A 16131-nucleotide genomic window follows, 5' to 3' on the forward strand; every position below is an offset into this window, starting at 1 on the left:
CCTGCAATCTTTGCAAAGTGTCTGTTTTGTAATTGGGATGTGGCCATCCTAGATGGCTACACTCCCTCTTTGTGATCCTCAACGCGAAGGATCACATTACCGCGTTGTCTTCGTTCTCTGACCAAGCGGGGTATCCATAAGCACTTCACGGGCTCTACACTGCCCTGTCCTATGAAACACAATTTTACCTAAAATCATTTTACATACATACATCATTATGAAACTCTACGGAGCGCTATGACATTCAGGCATGCATTACAAAATAAAAAACTGGAACCTCTAATTATCCTCAATAAACTATCCTCACTTAACCAATCAAAAATAATCTACAACATTTTAACTGTACAAATAGCAGCAACACAAGTTTCTCTGGCTTGGCAGTCAAGCACAGAGGTTTACATTTCTTTACTGAACGAACAAAACACACACAAAGAAAAAAACGGATGAACTTCAATTCACTTAAAGGGGTTGGGGGGTTTGTTGAAGTCCGAAAATAGGGGACCTAAACATGTATACCGGGGTGCGAGAGCAGGAGGCTCTCCTTCGCCATTTTCTGAGTCTAAGTGTCTGCACGACACTGCAGAGTATCACCAGTACTAAGAGTGCTTCTACTATGTAAGATAGTGAATACCAGGTGCTAAACTTGTCACACCAGGTCGGGTATCGGTAACTGCCTCGGGGGTAACTATCTCGGGGTACAGTGTATGGCAGGGGTGGGAATCATTCACGGCCTGTGTGGTAGGGGTCAGGGGGGTAGCGTCCGCACGCAACTGAAGGGATCCCGCTAAGATCCAGGTGAAAAACATGAAGATTGTCTTCATCTTTCCGTTTGTCAGTCTTCTTCTTTCTCTTCCTCTGAGGTTCCCGAGTTCTATGGCACAAGCATAATATCTGTTATTATCTTGCTTAAGATCTCGTATGTCTGTCTGTCCTTTGTTGCCAATTACCCATTATGATTTGTCACCATCTGTGACTCCCTCATTTTTTTTCATTTTTTAAAAACCGAATATTTGGACAAGACATCCGAGAAAAATACTGACACAGTGCGAGCCGTCTCGCAGCCTGTGCGACCTACTATCCTAGTGTTTGAGGATGTAAATAGCATACGGAAGCAACGTAAGGGTCGCCAGAAACAAACAAAAGAATTTTGAACTGTAAGTGCCAAAATGGGGTGCGTAGGACGGTGATCAGTGCCATTTGTGCTTTACCCGAGCGTAGCTGACCAGAGGGGGGTCCTCAGGCAGGGTGGGGACCAGTGCTGTTTCTCCACTGCCTGAGCGACCAGCAAGAACGGGTAAGAATGTGGTCGTCGTGGGGGCTGCCTCTCGTGCTCGAATCAGAAGAGTAGCTATGAGTGGTGTCTACCGACAAACTAGTTCCTCTGAACGGTTGTCTGTTGACAAACTTATTCCATTAACAGCCATTGGGTGTCAAAAGGGTAGTGGCGTGGGGCCATTAAACTTTTAAATTCGCAAACAACAAACATGTACATTAAGCAAACAAACATACAATAAACATGGTGCAGGTTCCATCAGAAAGGACACCGTATCTCTCATCGGTTCCTTTTTACCATCATGTGGACACCTCATTGCTCAGTAGCAAACAGGGTCGCAAAGGGATTCGTTTGGTGGGAGTCAGACTCTGTCATCATCTTCTCCCGGCTACCATACCCTTGACTGGAGTAGTTTGGCTAAAGCTGCTTGGGATGAATTGGGGTCCATCTCATCATTCCGGATGAGCCTGAACGAATTGTCTCGGTGCCAGAATCGTGTGTCAAGTTTGGAGCTACTAGGTTTTAATCCGTAATCGTTGGGCGGTGGGTCTGGGTCAGGGGCTTTGATGTACGTGATTTCGAAGGGGTCACTGGAATCATGCTCGGATTCGCTGGGAGTGGGGCCTGGTGCAGGGGTGTAATCATAATGTGGTGTGCTGTGGCTATCGTCATTGCTATCACTGTCACTGTCGCTGTCACTGCTGGTTGAAGGAAGGAGTCGTGCCTCTGGGGGTGGAGTTGAAGATGTGTCTGAGGTCGGGCTGGATTGGCTGGGGGAGGGTAGGAATGCGTCATCTGTGGGTTGGGCGTGTTCATCTGCTGCTGCAAGCGATATGTGGTGTACGTGGTTGTTCTGCGAGCCATAAGCCTTAAGCTGGTTTATGTGAAACCACGCAGACTTGCCGTTGGGATATGTGATCTTGTATACCGAGGGGCTGACTTTGTCCAAAATGTAGTACGGTCTGGAAAATTTGGGGGAAAGGAATGAACTGGGGTTGTATAGGGAAAACATCACTTGCTGCCCTACTACAAACTCAGTGGCATGTACCGTTGTATCAAAACAAGCCTTGCTTTGCTTCCCCTTGGTCCCAGGTCTCACAGCTGCTGTGAGCTGGGCTGCCTTTATATTCTCAACAAGCTGCTGTACAGCATTTTCATGCGTGAGGGCGGTGACTGCGAGGCTGGCCAAATCCAGTCCTAATAAAAACTCTGTCCCTTTCATGGGGCGTCAGATCATGAAGGTGTGAGGGGTATATCCTGTGGACGTGGATACCGTGTTTCGTAAGAACATTAAAGCAAATGGGAGAACTAAATCACAGGTGCTGTTGTTATGTTGCACCATTTTCCTGAGAGTGACTTTTAGAGTCTTGTTCATCCTCTACAATGCCGCTTGACTGAGGGTGGTATGCTATGTGAAACTGCTGCCTAATTCTGAAAATTGTGAGGACGTTTTTCATTACTCATCCTGTAAAATGGGAGCCTTGATCGCACTCTATACTGCGTGGGAGGCCCCCTCTTGTAAAGATGTGCTGTGTTAGGATTTTAGCTGTTGTTTTGGCTGTATTAGTTCTCGATGGAAAAGCTTCCACCCATTTTGTGAAGGTGTCGATGACCACCAACACATACTTAAAACCATTTCTGCAGGGGGGTGGTGGTCCTATGTAATCTATCTGCAAATTCGTCCAGGGGCCATTAACGGGGCGGGTGTGACTAAGCTGAGCTTTTCGTGCATATCTGTCCGGATTGTTCTGGGCACAGATCAAGCAATTTTCAATGTAGTGAGTAACATCGGCTATAAAATCAGGCCACCAGCAGAGAGGTCTGAGGTGGGTTAGGGTGGGTTCAATGCCTTGGTGTCCATGATTGTCATGGAACTGACACATAATCTGGTTCCTGTCCTGCCTGGGAACTACATAAATGCCTTCTTTCAAAATCACACTGTCATGTGTGGTGATTGTGTTCTTAAACTTATCGTACAGGCTGGGAAGGTTCCTTTTAAAACTTCCCTGAGTTTTTCATCTTCCTTTTGGGCTTTTGCTAGATCCTGAATGTTGGTCTGTGAGACCTGAACTGCATGTACTGGGGTGCTCCCGGGGGGGTTCCAAAAGTAACCATGTCTGGAACCTGCCTTCGCTAGGGCGTCTGCTTTAACAGGGAGGGAAGAACGGTGATGGCTGCAACCCTTAATAATGCCATATTTCCTATCTTTAGCTGTCTCTAGGATATGCCGGAGTAATGGGGCTGAGGGGCTTTCCGTCTGCGGAAACAAATCCTCTAGTTTCTCACAGGGGTAGGAATTCCGTTAAACTATTACAGACATATAAACTGTCCGAATATATGTCCTCTGGGGTTGGAAATGAGTCAGGGTGATCAACAATGTAAGCTATGGCTGCCAGTTCTGCTGCCTGCGAGCCTAGATGTCCTGGCAACTTTAATGAAATCTCATCTAGGGCGCGTCCCTGCATGTCCTCTACATAAATGCCGCAACCGGTGAATCTCTTTCCATTGAAAACTGTGGAGGAGCCATCCACAGAAATTTTCAGGGGTGCGCACGTGCCTGTGGGCTGGGGTCTCTGGGATGTATTACCTGCTTTCCTGGGAGCTGACTTAGGTATAAATGGGCCTGAATTATGGTTTGTCGTGATGATCTCACACTCATGTGGGGTACCTGCATATTGCAAATTGTCCGCTAGGAAAGTGTGGGTCTTGGTTCTTTTAACTGTAATGACCCGTCCCTGTAAAAGAAGGGTCCAATGGGGTGCGCAGATTTGGCTGACTGTGCCATCTTTAAGTCGCCCGTCTAATAATAGCTGTGTTGGGGTGTGTTCAGTGAGAATGGTGATGGGGTTGAGTCCTATAATATACGCGAAGTACTGTACTGCCCAAAAAACTGCGAGCAGGTGCCTTTCGCAGGCAGAAAATCCTTGCTCGACAGGATCTAACACGCGTGAGGCGTATGCCACAGGGCCGAAAGGGTTCGGTCGGTGTTTGCAACTTTGATAGCGTACGGGGAAAGTGGATCTGGGACCTGTAATGTGGGGGCTGTGCTGAGGGCTCCCTTTAAAGCATCCACGGCATCCGTGTGCTGTGGAAGCCGTTCCCAAGGTGCCGGTTTCTTGAGAAGTCCGGATAGGGGCGCTGCTTTTGTGGCGAAAACGTCAATATGGTTTCGGCAGTAGCCAACCGGTCCTAGAAATGACCGGAGGGCTGAGATATTATGGGGAAGGGGCAATTTGACGATCGAGTCAATTCTCTTTTGCTCGATCTCACGTTTACCATGAGTGATTATTGTACCCAAGTAAATCACTTTTTCCTGCAAAATCTGGGCCTTCTTGGGGTTGACATTTCCATCCAATCTCTTTTAGGAGTCCTAGGAGTTTGACGAGAAGCGAAATGTGCTTTCCCTTTGTGTCTATCTGTAGTAGCAAGTCATCTACATACTGGACCAGACAATCGGGTCGGGAAAATTTTGCTAGTCCATTTGCCAGCTGTCGGTGGAAAATGGAGGGGGAGTTGTGGAAGGCACGTCCACATGTATTGTTGTCCCTGGAATGTAAAGGCAAATTTATATTGGCACCTTTATCCAAAGGAATGGACCAAAAACCATTGCTAATGTCCAAACCCGAAAAAAGTTTGACTGGAGTCCTTGTTTGAGCATGGTCTCGGGACTCGTGGCTATGGTGGGGGCTGCTACTGGGGTTACTTTGTTCAGTTCCCGGTAATCAATGGTCAGTCGCCATGATCCATTGGGTTTCCTGACGGGTCAAATTGGTGCGTTATTTGTGGAGGCTACTGATCTGAGTACGCCTTGATCAAGCAAACTCTGTATTACCTTTGAGATTTCTCCCTCTACCTCTTGGGGAAAACCGTACTTCTTTTGGGGTCTGGGGTCGGGCCTGTAATGTTCACTAAGCCAGCTATCTTGCCACAGTCGTGCTTGTGCTGTGCAAATGCTGCTTTGTGTTGCTGCAGGACTTCCCTAACCTATTTGTCCTGACTAATTGCTTGAGGGTTGAACCAGAAGTCTCCTACTGCGCTAATTCTGTTTTCATACTCTCCAATTGTGAGCGTGGCGGGGGCTCGTGCTGCCTTTGCCATTCTCCATACACATTTATTTACCGGATCAAAAGAGAGGTTGTGGGAGCTCATAAAATCGATTCCTAGGATGTGTTCAGCTGTCTGGGGTAGATTGACCAAACCTACGGGGTGTTCAGTCGTAATGTTCCCTATTTGTATCGCTACAGGGGCTGTGATGTGTCCCTGTTGTAAATGACCTGTAAAACTGCTGAGTGTGATGGTGTCTGTTGTGGGCCACGTGACTCGTTGAAACATCGTGGAGGAATTAAGCATGGTGCGGGACCCTCCTGTGTCTCAAAGAAATTCTACGGGTTGTCCCCGAACATTGCCTGCCACTACCGGTCTACCGGACTTGTCCCAAAGGGTGTCGCAGACCCAAGTTGGGGAGCCCAAACACCGTCAGTCGGCGCCGTTCATGTCTGCGTTCTCTGAACAGGCGCTAACGCTATGGATCGGCTTTGCCCTGTTCTTATTTAGGGTGCCTGTCTGTTGGGTTTTCTGCTGCTTTTGGGGCTCGTTGCACTCTCGTGCATAGTGTCCTAATTGTCCACAATTGTAGCATTCCTGGGATTTGGGCTGTGGTGGGCTGTTCCTGCCCTCATTTATCCATGCGGGGGTTCTGGTGCGTCCTGACTGGATTCATGTCTGCCTGCTCTTCCTCTGGTTTTGCAAATGCGGTTTTGCCTTGGATGGATTGTCCCCAAGTGCGGAACAATCTTTTCATAAACCCCTTGGGGTCTATGTTCATACATCTTTGAAAGTTGCCACTCAAGTGGATAGAGCTGTGAAGAAGGCCTATGGTGTGCTCGCGTTCATTAACAGAGGGATTGAATTTAAGAGCCATGAGGTAATGATGCAGCTGTACAAAACCTTGGTAAGGCCACATTTGGAGTACTGTGTACAGTTCTGGTCGCCTCATTTTAGGAAGGATGTGGAAGCTCTGGAAAAGGTGCAAAGAAGATTTACCAGGATGTTGCCTGGAATGGAGAGTAGGTCTTACGAGGAAAGGTTGAGGGTGCTAGGCCTTTTCTCATTAGAGCGGAGAAGGATGAGGGGCGACTTGATAGAGGTTTATAAGATGATCAGGGGAATAGATAGAGTAGACAGTCAGAGACTTTTTCCCCAGGTGGAACACACCATTACAAGGGGACATAAATTTAAGGTGAAAGGTGGAAGATATAGGAGGGATATCAGAGGTAGGTTCTTTACCCAGAGAGTAGTGGGGGCATGGAATGCACTGCCTGTGGAAGTAGTTGAGTCGGAAACATTAGGGACCTTCAAGCAGCTGTTGGATAGGTACATGGATTACGGGAAAATGATATAGTGTAGATTTATTTGTTCTTAAGGGCAGCACGGTAGCATTGTGGATAGCACAATTGCTTCACAGATCCATGGTCCCAGGTTCGATTCCAGCTTGGGTCATTGTCTGTGCGGAGTCTGCACGTCCTCCCCGTGTCTGCGTGGGTTTCCTCCGGGTGCTCCGGTTTCCTCCCACAGTCCAAAGATGTGCGGGTTAGGTGAATTGGCCAATGATAAATTGCCCTTAATGTCCAAATTGCCCTTGGTGGTGGGTGGAGGTGTTGAGTTTGGGTAGGGTGCTCTTTCCAAGAGCTGGTGCAGACTCAAGGGGCCGAATGGCCTCCTTCTGCACTGTAAATTCAATGATAATCTATGATTAATCTCGGACAAAGGTTCGGCACAACATCGTGGGCCGAAGGGCCTGTTCTGTGCTGTATTTTCTATGTTCTATGTTCTCGTTGTGGGTCTCGTCTGAGGGGTCGTAATTTGCGCAAGCTCTCTGTCCTGCCTCTGTCGCATGAGAGACTAGGATTCGAGTCCATTTGGCCATATTATCCGTGGACAAATGGGCGCGTGCTAACTCTCCAAATACTGCTGTGAAATGTATCCACAAGCGTCCAGCAAATGCTGTGGGGTGCTCTGTTTTCTATTGCCTACACTTGTTTAGGCCTTCTACGGGGTCTCTTCTATTACAGCCGATCGCATCCAGGATCGCTGTGTGCATTTCTTGGCGTGTGCTTCCTCCTACATTCTGTGGGTCGGGAAGGGCTGCCACGACTGAAGGGTCGATGCTTAAAACTGTGAGCTCCACTTGCTCCTTTTCGTCCAGGCCGTACATGGTCGCCTGCTGTTTAATTCTAGCGAAAGACTGGTGGGGGTCTGATGTGGGAATTGGGTCCGTAATTGGGTCACGGTTAACGGGATTGTATATAGGAAATCTGCGTTTCCTTCTGCTGCGGCCCTGCGGTGTGTGGTTACAGGGTTCATGGGGGGGGGGGGTGTTCTGCCTGTTCAGTCGGGGGTTGGGGTGCTTTCCTTTTTGGGGGGTTTTCTTGCGTACATGTCCCATGTACGTATCTGTGGGCAGTTTCATTTAACTCCTGCCAATCGGGGCCGTTTTTCTGGTCTAACAGGGGTCCAAACGTACTTTGAACCCCATTCTGGACAGAAAGCAGAGATTGCAATTCTGCAATGTTTCCGGCACTTTGCGTGATCTACGGAGCTCTGCCTTTGTTCCGTCGTGGAAGTGTGGAGCGCTCGTAGGACTGCTTTTAAATCATTGCACTATTTCTGCAATTGCTTTACCTGTTGCTCAGTTTCTTGTCTTACCAAGGGTGTCTTGGCAGGCCTTATCGTACTGGGTCTGAAAGCTACTCAAATGGGCGAGACAAGACTGGTGTGCCCACTTGGCATCATCCACCTCCCTGTCCCTCGCTGCTAACTGTTCTCTTAACTCCTTATTCTCCTTCTCAAATTCGCTCATATCTCCCTCACTATTTCTGTCTCTCTCCTCAATCTCTCTACGGAGCATCCTAATGACCTCCTCTGTGCCTCGCAATTGTGCCAAACAGGACACGATTGCCATCGGCTTGCGAGCTTTCCCTAAGCTCTTCTTGTGGATCTCTGACAGGTTCTCCCATCAAGTATGTCCTATACTCCCGGGACCTGTTTCATCATTGGCGCAGAATTCACTCCAGAGGGGCCATCCTTTCTCTTTGAGATATTTTCTGATCTCTTCTTCCCATATGGGACACTGTCCTACTCTACTAGTCGCTGCAACCTCGAATTCTTGGGGGTTCATAAGGCGTTCCATTGCCTTCATTGCCATTTTCTCTCTATCTCTGGGTTCTCTACTGAATTTGGAACAGGGGGGGATAAAGTGGTGATGTAAACACGGGTACGGCTTACGCTAATTTCGGGCCTACAAAACTCCCAACAGTTTTACGCAACAAGATCTCTCAGGTTTACCTTATATCTCTGTTAGTACGCATGCATTAACACACTTCCGAATCTCGGAGGTTTGATCAGTATCGTTCTTACACTTGTGGTTTTTCTGTTTCCGATTGGATTCCAATTCAAATTTGGGTTCTCTCGGAGTGACTAGGCCACTTCTAGCTCGAGTCCAGTCAGAGGTCGCCAGTAAATGTTGCTGAATGTTTATTTATTTCGTTGGCTCTGAATATGGTGGTCAATATGGTCGCCTTCCTTAATTCTAATTACGTTTGCTCTAGAGTCGCCAGGTATCTTTCGATACCGCCACAAGGTTCAAACCGAATACTGATCAAAGACTCGATACACCAGTTAGTTAGTTCAAAGTCAAATGCTTATTTATTTACACACACAGTTGAATATACTCATGCACAAATACTACAGACTAAACTATCACTACTGCTAAAGCCTATACTTAGCTTTGGGCGCCCACTCAGTCAGAGAAACAATGGCAGTTGTTCGGTTCTGAGTTGTTGGGGTCAAAATGGTGAAGGGGAACAGCTAAGGTCGTCTGTCTGGTAGCGTGCGTTGACCTTGGACTTACTTGTTCTGGTGCACCTGTTGGACAGGTCTCTCCTTGGTGAGAGCCGGAGCCAAGAGAACAATTCTTTCTTGGGGGTTCTTTCTTATACCCAAAGGGGCTTCGCGTGCTTTTGGGCGGGCCTTGAACTTGGCCCCAATCAATTGGGCCATTTCTCGATCGTTCCTATCGATTTCATCTAATAAAGGGGTGGGTGCCCTGACGGCTGGGCGTGTCCTAGGTGGCCGTTGGCCTGCTTTGTTCGGGTTTACTCTGGCGCCGGGGCGTCTGCCTTAGTATCGGTTACTCAAATGTTACTCTTTTGATCCCGGAGATGGGCCATTAGAATGCTAATGGGCCTACAGTTTTGGTCTTGTCTGGGAGTTGCGGCTCCAATCAACAGACAAACCCTGAACCTGCTTTTTTTCTCAGTATTGTCCATTTTCCCTGCAATCTTTGCAAAGTGTTCATTTTGTAATCAGGAAGTGGCCATCCCAGATGGCTACAATCCTCCTGCAACACTTCCCCATTGTCATCCAGTTGGGATTTCACTGGCCTAGTTCCATTTCCATCTTCATTATTGTAGCCACAAAACAAAATCTGCAATGGGTTGCAGGTCTGCTCTTGCACAATTAGATGGTTGACTACACCATCTTTCTCTAACATCCTCTTTAACAACATTCAACTGGATGACTCTGCACTTGCCTGGTTCTTTTCTCGACTGCAAGCGTAGCCAGAAAATCAACTGCAGTGGCTTCTCTTCCTGCTGTTGCACAGTTACCTCTGGTGTCTCTAAAGGAACCATCCTTGGCTTTGTTCTACTTCCTGTCTACATGCTGTGCACCACAGCATTATCAAAAAGTCAGTTTCCATATATATGATGATGCCGCTTAACTCCAGCTCACCACCACTTCCCTCGATTTCTCCAGTTTCTAAATTGAGGCTGCTTAGCTGACTAGAGGCGCAGAAATTTCCAAAAAATATTTTGAAGACCAAAGCCATTGCCTTTGTTCTCTCGCTACCGCCTCCATCATTCTCTCTGACAACTCGTAGGCTGAACCAGTCAATTCCACCAGCCTCAGCTCATATGCTGGTGAAACACTCATCCACACCTTTGTCACTGCCAGAATTGACTATTCTGACACACTCCTGGCCAGCCTCCCACATTTGCTCATCCCTAAATGGGAGGTAATCCAAAACTCTGCTGCCCTTGTCCTAACTTGTATCGAGTCCTGTACACCCTCACCCATGTGTTCAATGATCTAAAATGGTTTCCACTTAAGCAATTCATTTTGAAAATTCTCATTCTTGTTTCCAAGCTGTCAATGGCTTTGTTTTTCCCTCTTTAAGTAACCTCCTTCAGCCACACAAACCTTAGAGGTATCTGTGGTCCCTTCATTCTGGTCTCTTGTGCATTCCCAACTTTAATCACTCCATGGTAGCCGTGCCTTTAGCTGCCAAGGTCTTAAAGCGCTAGAATCTCCCTAAACCTCTTCCCACCTCTTTCCTCCTTTAAGACTCTCCTTAAATCTATCTCTTTAATCAAGCTTTTGATCATCGGGCCTAGTATCTCATGGGCTCACTGGTAAATGTTGTTTAATATGCTCTTGGGAAGAATATTGGGACATTTAACTACACAAGACACTAAATGAACACTGCTATTGCGAAACATTTTGACAGCATGATGCATCTAAAATGAAACTAAGCTTTTCTCTCATCAAGATTATAAGTAGAGCTAAATTTCCCTACCTAATTAAGAAATTCTCCCTTAAATTTTGGTATTGGGCTTTGATTTGCACAGAAAAAATGAAAGGTGTCCCACTTGCCATAAATTACCCGAATGCATAAAAAGGTTTTCCTGTGTGACCTTCAGATATATTACAGACTACTGCCTCTTACAAGAGACTCTGAATTACAATTTTAACGGTGGTCCAAATAAAAAAACAGATAAATAAAAGTGAAATTACATATATTAAGCATATTTTAAAATAAAGTAGCAAATTGCTGTCTATATTCAAGCTATTATGCATATTCCACAGTTGACAGGATAGGAAGGATGCTTTATTTGATATTAACTGATATGGGAGGCAATTGGATGTTCTTCCTTACCCCAAAAGGTCCTCCTGTTGCATTTGCTTGATAATTTCTCAGATAATCTGGCAAAAATAATTCACCATATAGGTGAAAACATCTGTCCTACCAGTCCAAAATAGCATATGCAAAAATCAAATGCTGTACCATTGGAAGAGGCAAAAGTACTTGCTTAAAGAACAAAGAAAAGTACAGCACAGGAACAGGCCCTCCAGCCCTCCAAGCCTATGCCGACCATGCTGCCTGTCTAAACTAAAATCTTCTGCACTTCCGGGGTCCGTATCACTCTATTCCCGTCCTATTCATGTATTTGTCAAGATGTCCCTTAAACGTCACGATCATGCCTGCTTCCACCAGCTCCTCCGGGTGCGAGTTCCAGGCACCCACTACCCTCTGCGTAAAAAAACTTGCCTCGTACATCTCCTCTAAACCTTGTCCCTCGCACCTTAAACCTATGCCCCCTAGTAATTGACCCCTCTACCCTCGGAAACAGCCTCTGACTATCCACTGTCTATGACCCTCATAATTTTGCAGACCTCTATCAGGTCACCCCTCAACCTCAGTCGTTCCAGTGAGAACAAACCGAGTTTATTCAACCTCTCCTCATAGCTAATGCCCTCCATACCAGGCAACATCCTGGTAAATCTCTTCTGCACCCTCTCTAAAGCCTCCACATCCTTCTGGTAGTGTGGCGACCAGAATTGAACACTATACTCCAAGTGTTGCCTAACCAAGGTTCTATACAGCTGCAACATGACTTGCCATTTTTTATACTCAATGCCCCGACAAATGAAGGCAAGCACGCCGTATGCCTTCTTGACTACCTTCTCCACCTGTGTTGCCCCTTTCAGTGACCTGTCGACCTGTACACCTAGATCTCTCTGACTGGCAATACTCTTGAGGGTTCTACCATTCACTGTATATTCCTTACCTGCATTAGACCTTCCAAAATGCATTACCTCACATTTGTCCGGATTAATCTCCATCTGCCATCTCTCCGCCCAAGTCTCCAAACGATCTAAATCCTGCTGTATCCTCTGACAGTCCTCATCGCTATCTGCAATTCCACCAACCTTTGTGTCATGTGCAAACTTACTAATCAGACCAGTTACATTTTCCTCCAAATCATTTATATATACTACGAACAGCTGATCCCTGCGGAACACCACTCGTCACATCCCTCCAATCAGAAAAGCACCCTTCCATTGCTACTCTCTGCCTTCTATGACCTAGCCAGTTTTGTATCCATCTTGCCAGCTCACCCCTGATCCCATGTGACTTCACCTTTTGTACCAGTCTACCATGAGGGACCTTGTCAAAGGCCTTACTGAAGTCCATATAGACAACATCCACTGCCCTACCTGCATCAATCATCATTGACTATTCTCCAGTCCTCCGGGACATCACCTGAAGACAGTGAGGATCCAAAGATTTCTGTCAAGACCTCAGGAATTTCCTCTCTAGCCTCCTTCAGTATTCTGGGGTAGATCCCATCAGGCTCTGGGGACTTATCTACCTTAATATTTTTCAAGACGCCCAACACCCCGTCTTTTTGGATCTCAATGTGACCCAGGCTATCTACACATCCTTCTCCAGACTCAACATCCCAATTCCTTCTCTTTGGTGAATACGGATGCAAAGTTCATTTAGTACCTCACCCATTTCCTCTGGCTCCACACATAGATTCCCTCGCCTGTCCTTCAGTGGGCCCACCCTTTCCCTGGCTACCCTCTTGCTTTTTATGTATGTGTAAAAAGCCTTGGGATTTTCTTAATCCTATTTGCCAATGACTTTTCATGACCCCTTTTAGCCCTCCTGACTCCTTGCTTAAGTTTCTTCCTACTTTCCTTATATTCCACACAGGCTTCTTCTGTTCTCAGACCTCTAGCCCTGATAAATGCCTCCTTTTTCTTTTTGACGAGGCCTACAATATCTCTCGTTATCCAAGGTTTCTGAAATTTGCCGTATTTATCCTTCTTCCGCACAGGAACATGCTGGTCCTGAATTCCTTTCAACTGACATTTGAAAGCCTCCCATATGTCAGATGTTAATTTACCCTCAAACATCCGCCTCCCAATCTAGGTTCTTCAGTTCCTGTCTAATATCGTTATAATTAGCCTTCCCCCCAATTTAACACATTCACCCTAGGACCACTCTTATCCTTGTCCACCAGCATTTTAAAACTTACTGAATTGTGGTCATTATTCCCGAAATGCTCCCGTACTGAAAGTTCTACCACCTGGCCAGGCTCATTCCCCAATACCAGGTCCAGTATAGCCCCTTCCCCAGTTGGACTATCTACATATTGTTTTAAGAAGCCCCCCTGGATACTCCTTACAAACTCTACCCCGTCCAAGCCCCTAGCACTAAATGAGTCCCAGTCAATATTGGGGAAGTTAAAGTCTCCCATCACAACAACCCTGTTGCTTTTACTCCTTTCCCAAATCTGTCTACCTATCTGCTCCTCTATCTCCCGCTGGCTGTTGGGTGGCCTGTAGTAAACCCCCAACATTGTGACTGCACCCTTCTTATTCCTGATCTCTACCCATATAGCCTCGCTGCCCTCTTGAGGTGTCCTCCCGCAGTACAGCTGTGATATTCTCCCAAACCAGTAGCGCAACTCCTCCACCCCTTTTACATCCCCCTCTATTCCGCCTGAAACATCCTGGACCAGGAGTGGAGCGGTGAAAAAAGTGATTTTGGTGCAGCGAAAAGTGCGAGGGAGGAGAACCAAGATGGCAGCGGGTGGAGACCATGCATCGTGGGCGCAATGGTCGCAAGAGCAGCAGGAATTCCTCAAGCGCTGTTTTGCGGACCTGAAGGCAGAACTGCTGGAGCCGATGAAGGCATCGATCGATAAACTGGTCGAGACTCAGAAGGCCCAAGGGGCGGCGATCTGGGAGGTGCGGCAAAAGGCCTCGGAGAACGAAGACGGGATCTTGGGCCTGGCGGTGAAGGTGGAGGCGCACGAGGCGCTGCACAATAAGTGGCAAGAAAAGTTTGAAGACATGGAGAATCGGTCGAGGAGGAAGATCCTTCAGATTCTGGGTCTCCCGGAGGGAGTGGAGGGGTTGGATGCCGGAGCATACGTGGTCACGACACTGAACACGCTGATGGGCGCGGGAGCTTTCCCGAGGCCCCTGGAGCTGGATGGGGCTCACCAAGTCCTGGCGAGGAGGCCCAAGGCCAACGAGCCGCCGCGGGCGGTTCCACCGCTTTGTGGACAGGGAGTGTGTCCTGAGATGGCCTAAAAAGGAGCGGAGCAGCAGGTGGGAGAACGCAGAGATCCTTATATATCAGGACTGGAGCACGGAAGTGGCCAAGAAGATGGCCGGGTACAACCGGGCTAAGGTGGTTCTACATCGGAAGGGGGTGAAATTTGGGATGCTGCAGCCGGCGCGATTGTGGGTCACGTTTAAGGACCGACACTATTACTTTGAGACGCCGGAGGAGGCGTGGACCTTTATCCAGGCCAAAAAGTTGGACACGGACTTAGGGTTTGTTGGGAGGGGGTGTCAAGGGGGGGGTTATTGTGTTTTGGGGGATGTTCTGTTCTGTTTTCTTTTGTGCTGGGGGGGTTGGGTAAATGGTTCGAAGTGGGGGTTATGTGAGAATGTGGGCATCGGTGGTTGGAAGGGCGGGGCCCTGCCGGGGGGGATGGGAAGCTCCCGAGAGGGGGAGCTGGGGGGAGCTTGCGCCAGAGAGGGCGGGGCCGGCTTGGTGGAAAGCGTGGGCTTTTTCCCGCGCTAGGGAAGGAAGGTGGGAGGGCCGGGGGAGAAGGGGAGCGGCGGTGTTGGAGAGGAGCGCACGCTGACTGCCAGGAGGGGGGAGGAGAGATTCTCACACTGGGGGGTCGACAGAGTGGCGGGAGAGGCCGGGGTCAGCTGACTTACGGGAATGCCATGGGGGGAGCAATACAGCTAGGGGGAGGACCTAGCTGGGGGGGTGGGGGGTGGTGAGGGGGAACTGGGTTGCCGCTGCATTGGCCAAAGGGGAGCTGGAGTTCGGAGAGAGAGTCGGGGCGGGGGTCCGCCGCCTGAGGGAATGGCGGGTGCGGGAGGCGCGGGCATGTGGCTGGCCTAGAAAGGGAGATGGCTGGTCGGCAGTTTGGGAGGGGGGGGGGGGGGGGGAGGGGGGGAAGCCCCCTGATCCGGCTGGTAACTTGGAATGTGAGAGGCCAGAACGGGCCGGTCAAGAGGGCCCGTGTGTTCGCGCACCTGAAGGGACTGAAGGCAGATGTGGTTATGCTCCAGGAGACGCATTTGAAGGTGGCAGATCAGGTTAGGCTGGGAAGGTAGGGCAGGTTTTCCACTCGGGGTTGGACGCGAAGAATCGAGGGGTGGTGCTCTTGGTGGGGAAGCGGGTGTCGTTTGAGGCGCTGAACATCGTGGCAGATAATGGAGGGAGGTACGTGATGGTGAGTGGTAAGCTGCAGGGGGTGCAGGTGGTACTTGCGAATGTATACGCCCCGGATTGGAACGTGCCGGATTCATGAGGCGCATGTTGGGTCAGATTCCGGACCTGGAGACAGGGAGTTTGATAATGGCGGCGGGGGGAGGGGGGGGGGAACTTCAACACGGTGTTGGACCCAGCATTGGACCGCTCCAGGTCCAGGACGGGTAAGAGGCCGGCGGCGGCCAAGGTGCTTAGGGGGTTTATGGACCAGATGGGGGGAGTGGACCAGGCTGGGGGCCAGGGTTTCCTTTTTCCCACATCCATAATGCCTACTCCCGGATAGATTTCTTCATTATGAGTAGGGCACTAATCCAGAGTGGAGGGCACGGAATATTCGGCCATAGCTATCTCAGATCATGCCCCGCATTGGGTGGAGCTGCAGTTGGGGGAGGAGAGGGACCAGCGCCCATTGTGCCGTCTCGATGTG

Source organism: Scyliorhinus torazame, chromosome 11 (genome assembly GCF_047496885.1).
Source record: "Scyliorhinus torazame isolate Kashiwa2021f chromosome 11, sScyTor2.1, whole genome shotgun sequence".
Lineage (NCBI taxonomy): Eukaryota > Metazoa > Chordata > Chondrichthyes > Carcharhiniformes > Scyliorhinidae > Scyliorhinus > Scyliorhinus torazame.